Here is a 7,161-nt window from a genome sequence, read left to right as displayed (position 1 = left end):
CATATATATAATGCAGCTTATTTCTTTTTTTAAATCTTCTTGCCCTTCCCACCCACCTCCTCCCTCCACTTCTAAATCCCTTTTCCTTGTTTTCATTCCTGTTGTTATTATTATCCTTAGCTCAGATCTATGACATAGAATGTTTATATTCATTGAGACATGCCTGTATTCTTGATTTAACATGTATCTCAAAGGAGCCATCCCTTAAAGCCAAACAAGGCTTTTGAAAAAGCCAAACAAGTCAAAAAAGGAAGAGAATAAAAACCCTTGACTAAAAGCCTTGGCAAAACAAAAGCCCAACCACTCAAAATAGGATATTCACTTATTAGTCATGTGAAAAGTATTGAACAGATTTACTGCTATTATATCTTTTCATAAATGTTTTCCTCTAGTTGACAGGAAATATACACAGAAAAGAATAAAATAAGCATAGAAACTATTAATATATAACTATTAATATTATAAACTCCATGAAATCTCAGAGTATGCAGTGGGTGTCTCTAAGAGAAAGTTAACAGTTAACATTAATATCAAACTGAATATCTGAGCTGTTGAAAGTCCCACCAGATATATTCTCCATTAACATTCTTGAAAGTTTGTAGTGTCAAATCTGTTCTATTATTTCAAGAATAATTCCCAGAATTCAATCCCTTTCTCCATCTTCCTCCTCCTCTTTATGTCTCCCCAACTGCAGATTTTATTAAAATATACTTCATAATACAAATAGGACATTTTACATAACTTAAGTTGAATATGTCATCACAACATGTCAAAACTAGTCAACAGATTTATGTTGATCACAAATTCTAAGATCATAAATTGAGTGTAAGAAACCCTTGTTATTCAAAGCTAATCTATTTCTGAAAGCCTAAAAGTGACTTTATATAAATGACCCTTTGTTTCATTATTGAAAATGGGAATAAAATAGCACTGTTTTCCCATCCCTCCAAAAATCCCAACCAATTCCCCCCAAATCACAAAAACATTTTCAACACCTACCTAAAACATTCACCAAGTATCCAATCATCTAACACTTAACATGTTCCTTGGTGGATAGGCTTATATGCCAGACCCATTGATACTGAACAATTTTAAATATTATTACATTTCCACCCCCTACACTGCAACAAACAAGTAATCTGATATCAAGGAACTATTAGACAAGATCTTCAAGTGAATGAACACATGACACTGAGAGAAAATGGAAAATAAAGCAGTTGTTAATATAATGGCTTACTGACTGAGGAGTTAGTTATCTTAGCAAAGTTTGGCTACAAAAGGTGTCGCTTGATGGTAAGCAGTGAACAAGAGTGAGTCTGCAAAACAGCGCTGAGTTCACCTCTGTCCCAGGGTGAGGAACTGGTGGACCCCTTCTTCCACGCCTTCAAACTCCAGAAGTGGTACCTGCAGGCCATTGTGGGGAGTTATGGATACACCAGTACATGATCCCAACTAACTCTTCTAATGCATGGTCTCTGGGATTCTCAAGCTCACTGTATTCTTCACAGACTTCTCTATCTTCTAAGAAAGAACATTTCATTTGATAATGGGAGGAAGAGGCAGAAGTATAACATTCTAGGTGAAGATAAGAAGAAACTTCCCAGGCACATTAGGCGTGGGGAATGATGCTGAGACCAAACTCTAGGCCACAGAGAAAATTCTTAAATGCACGTGATGTTGGGTGGCTAAAAAGGAATGGACAGGAGATTCAAAAGATAGAAGATTTGTCCTCTGCGTTGATAGACAACACATAGATAAATGCAGAACCCCCTATAGCCAGGACAGCATTACATGATTTATCCCCTAATGATCGTGTTGGAGGAACTAAAACCCTGAGATACAGGAATTCATCTGGGGTCCAGCCCTAAGACAGACGGGGCTCCCCCTGAAGGGGAACTAAACACAGGAGTGCTTTCTTCAGAGAACTTTTCACATTGTTTGTGACGTGTTTCCCTGCTTATTTTTGGCTTGTGTGACAAGGACTTAGGGAAGGGCCTACTGAGGCTTCTGTCATAGATTGATGTTTTGTGATCTGCCTGCACATGACAGATTTCCTGACAAGTCAGGATCTGCAGCACCGGAAACAGGGCTTCCACTGACTCATTCATCCCAAATATAGCTCTTGCGATTTCCCACAGGGTTACAGAGCACCCATACAGCATTTAAGGGTATTTCCTGATAGCTTCTCTGACCCCAGGTCTTTTTGTGTGAAAAACACTCATCTAGCTGTTTCCTGTCCCTCTCCCTGGGATGTGTCCCCATTGTCTAGCTTTCTAGAAGATACCAAAAGGGTTCTCGTCTTTGCTCTTGAAGGCAGACATTTGTATAAATGCCAAGTGGGTATTTTTTAAAAGATCTTATTTAAGGAAATTAGGGTATCAAACAAAGAGCTATGTGGAAGGTGAAAGGCAAAATGTTTTCAGAAATCTGGAAAGGTGAAACACATAAATTATGAAAAGTTATTGCAACTACACCTGCTCTTTGTGGAGGGACTGCAAACATTTTGTGAATACATGAAGTAGCTACCCTATACTGCCTGTATTTGCAGCAGTAAACAGATCTTTGCTACTCTGATGAGCCTAATTTTGATCACAGTGATGTGTGTACAACATGAGTGTACTCAGGCACTTTTTCTGAGAGGATGTGCACTCTTTCCTTGTTTGTTTTGGGAGCAAGGTTTCTTAAGGGTATTTTTTAATGAGTTTTATTGAATTTTGACAAATGATTCAGAAATCTTTTCAAACAAAATCAAAGAACACATTTTAATTTTTTAGGAACATCCATAACTATTTTCCAAAGTGATTATACTAACTTACACTCCCAGAAACATTGTAGGTGATTTCCTTTTTCTCCACCTTCTCATCAGTGTTTGCTTATTATTAGCTTTACAGCTGCACTATGAGGAAACTAGGCAGCATGCATTGCTTTCCTTTCCAATTCAGCAGCCTCCCTCTCTTTGTTCTGATCTTATTGTTTTCTACATCCCTTAATTGCTACCTATAAAGCAGTATCTCTCACTCAAATGCTGGTGTCCTCATCCTCCACAGAGCATAAGAACCCTGTGCACTGGTATGGGAACATGTAATGTGTACCACAGTCATATATTATGGAAACATGAGCATTAAACCCAACAGCAAGAGTTGAGGTAGACTCTGTGTGTGTGTGTGTGTGTGTGTGTGTGTGTGTGTGTGTGTGTGTGTAGCAGAATGTTGTTGCTGTTGCTATTAGCAACCTAAGATAGTCAAACAAAGACTTTGGGGATACAGACTTTTTAAGTGTCTTTTTCCTTTCTTATAAATGGTAACAATATGACTATCTCACAGGAATTGTATTAATTTAAGAGGGAACTGACAGAAAGTATAGAGAACTTAGGAAGAGTTCAATAAATCACATCATCTTAGTTTTGCTATACTTATTAAGTATCAGAACTATTCTTTCTACAAGACAGATATTTAAACCAAGTATACCCTTCCAGAAATATCCCAGGGAAACCACCCCTGGCCTTAGATTCCCTCGCTGTTTTAAGCAGAGCTCCCTGAACAAGAGCTTATCAGAGACTGCAGAGTTAGAAACACAAGAACCAGGGTCCTGGACCATTTGTTGACCACCGAAGCCTATAACAGAAAACTCTTCTCAGGAAATGATAGCCAAAGGACAAGCCTAGAAATGCTTCTTACAATGCAACCTATACTCTCCCTGCCTTTCAGTTGAAATGAAATTCTGTAATATTGACCAATTGTAAGAGAGAGGGTTGCTCCCAAGTGGTTTTCAAACCTTATTGCAAAACAGCTCATGAAGAGGGCCCTAGATTTCCTTTGCTATACCATGATGATTTGGATTTGAGAAAACAAAAGCCCAGAACTGGAAATCCACACAGCATGTGATGTCTACCAGGTATCAGTAACGGGCCATTCTCCCCAAGTGAGCTCCCTTCTCTACTCTGTCATGGTCACAACACAAAAGAGCTAACTTTGCGTCAAACCTGGCCGGTGCTCACCGTGTCACCACATCCACCTTGAACTTGTCCCAGCTCTACCCCTACAAGTCTGCATGCCAAGAGACCAAGCCAGCCTGGATTTTCTTCTTCCCCTGGCCTAGGTCTTGCCTCTGCATCCTTAGGTGTGTCCTCCCCTAAGAGTGGCTTGGACAACTGTAGAGAATAAATACTTTTGATTGAAGTACCTGCCAACATAACCTGAAGCTCACATCTAGAATACCTTTTTCAGGCCCGCCTGTCTTGCATACCACAAGGAACAGTTCATTGTGAGTGATTTGTGCAAAGAAGAAGATAATGAGAGTTTTTTTATTTTATAAGCTAAAAGATTTATTAGTGAATGAGTTACTTTTCAATCTTCTCCATCCTAGCCTTTGCTCCTTTTTCCTCTAGTTTTTGTCATACTTAATTCTACCTATCTGCACTTAATTGACCCCAGTCCACTGATGGTAAATTATAAAGTAAAAATTTTCATAAGTAATTTTAAAAAGCACGTGCAGTCTTGGTTTTTCCTTGGGAAGTTCCACCCCTCTTCCTTCTCCTCTGCACTTCAAAAGGACACCATCCCATGTCCCTTTACACCTTAGCCAGCAGAGACTGCCTTTTCCCCACCTAGTATTGAGGATCAAAACCAGCACCTCCCACCCTCTAGACAAGCAAAGCCTGCCTTCTTATTCACTTCCTTCCCCAAGAGAAGAACAACCCTTCTTTCCTACTAAATTTCTTCTGAGACCTTTGATAAAGAAATAGGCCAACTTCAGTTAGGAATGTTACCAAAAGCTCCCTTGAAGAAAATTATTTACTAAATTTATACCATCTCCCTAGAATTATACTTCTTAAGTCTTTCTCAAGGCCTGCGTGGGCCCTGATGCATTCCTTTCAAATAATATCATATCGTTCTTTCTTCTCACATCTCATATTATTTATAAATAATGTATTTCAAAAGACATGAACACAAATGAATTAGACTTGAGCAAAGCAGAATTATACATTAGGCATCCTCACCCTAAAACCTGGATTGCTGAGCTACTTGCCCTGTTACACTTAGCTCATTCATTATAGCTAAGTGTCGGTTACCTTATCTTCAGCCTCATGACAGCAGGTCGTAATGGAAGGTCCTCTGCCAGGATATATTGATACACAGAAAAAAGTCAGGACCAGGCAGGCAAAGCCCATATCTGAGGAAGCAAAGTGCACTTTTGGTTCCAGTGTCATTGTGTGCAAAGTGGATCAAGATGGTTGAGTGACCTCTAAACTGGAAAGGAAGATATGCGGATGCTTTGTGAAGATGGCTACCAAGCACAACTTTTTCCTGGGATGGGAACAGGAAGGGAGAAGAACCATCTCTGAGCCAAAATACCTGACAGAGAATTAGGGAGCATATACAAAGGAAAGAACCTCTCATCTTGGCAGAAGACAGAGAAAGACAGAATTCTAGGGACTTACTCCAGTTTTCAAAACAAGCATTTAACATCTGGGATGAAATGGCAACAGCGAGTCACTGTCTGTCTTCTGTCCCCATCAAGAGGGTTGGTCAACATTTCCCCTGCCCTTCACCTGAGAATTCCCTCACTGATGAAGTCACTGCTTTGTACACAGCTGCTACCCAACCAAGGTATGGAAAACAGTTGCAGTTCAGATAAAGTTCCAACAGAGGCTCTCATTGTTCCCTCCTCAAGTGTCCACCACAGGGTATGCAGTGGCTCGGCTTACATACAGATTTCCACACTAGTTCTAACTAAAAATAATTAGAGTCCTTCTGCTCAGGACTCTCACAAACCTGTTTTTCCCCCTTCGGGATTAACCTCTCAAGTATGGTCTGGCATTGAGGTCCACCAGGGGGGTATGCAGGGTAGATACATGGGCCTGGTACCATCACACAATACAGATCATATGGGAAACTGTGAATGAAGCATTTTGCTGTGCAGTTAGGGTGGGGAATGGGCCCTCTTTTTTTCAGTTTGAATTAAAGTTAAATAATTTCAGATACCTACCTACATACCTTGCGTGTCACTAGTACAAAAGGACAACTCTTGGTTCAAAGGCTCCACCAAACAGGAAGGCTCAAAACAGACTTTGACACAGATGTTACCTATTAACTTTGTAATTGCAAAATGACAACCAGAACCCAAAAGTGTGAAAGGCTCATTGCCCAGCTTGTGTTTGATGGGAGCAAGAGAAGCATGTGTAAAAATAATGGGGCAGTTCCAAAACATGTAAGGAGAGGCAGCTTTTGTCCCATGCTTAGGGAGAAGAGCCTTTCGTGGACCCCAAGGGTGCAGAAATACATCTTTGCTCAATACCACAATGACACATCTTGTACATGAAGCATTTCCCCTTTTCTTCTAGGCCATTTTGCTAACTTTCTATGTAATTTGTAGTATGAAAAACTCCCTTAAAATCTGATTTCTAAGATCCCATATTTCATTTCTCTCTCTCTCTCTCTCTCTCTCTCTCTCTCTCTCTCTCTCTCTCCTATGCTACCTCATCTTCCAAAAGAACAAGGAAAGGCAGCTGCCCTCCTGGACGTGACCCATACCTGAAGAGTGCAACTGGCCACTGAAAGTATTTCCACAGGCCTGCTTCTCTCATTGCACTTCTGCTCCAGATTTAGCTGTGTCTACCTTTTCATGTACTCCCCTAAGAAAATGTTACACATCCTGAGGATCTAGAACGCTATCTTTTTGAAGTATCGTGCTTGGGATGAATGATGAGAGCAGCCTTTCTAGGGGAAGAACACCATATGTTGCCCTTAATTCAGTCCCTGCCCCCAGACTCTCATTGCAGAGCTGTGCTCAGCATTTGATTTGTTCTAAGGCTGTGTGTGATGGTACCAGGCCCATGTGTCCCCCCTGTGTACTCCCCTGGTGGACCTCAGTGAAGGTGAGGCTGCACTGAAGATTCCTGTGGGCATAGCCCTCAACTTTGGTCAAGTGGTGCCAAGGGGCACCGCTCATTCTACTTGGGAGGAATAGGACAGAAGCAAAGGCATAGAATCTTATGTTCTTCCTTCACAGTTGCTGATAGGAACATAGTTTCCAGAGAGAGAAGCATGAGAGGATGGAAGACAATAAACCAAAATTCTCTGCTGCTGATCCCTGTTCTGCAATTACCTTGATTTTTGGCCTTGAACAGTGACTTCCTTTCAGGGGGCTTACATTTCTCCC

Source organism: Fukomys damarensis, unplaced genomic scaffold (genome assembly GCF_012274545.1).
Source record: "Fukomys damarensis isolate Sample0158 unplaced genomic scaffold, DMR_v1.0_HiC HiC_scaffold_17, whole genome shotgun sequence".
Classification (NCBI taxonomy): Eukaryota; Metazoa; Chordata; class Mammalia; order Rodentia; family Bathyergidae; genus Fukomys; species Fukomys damarensis.
This window is presented reverse-complemented; position numbering follows the sequence as displayed.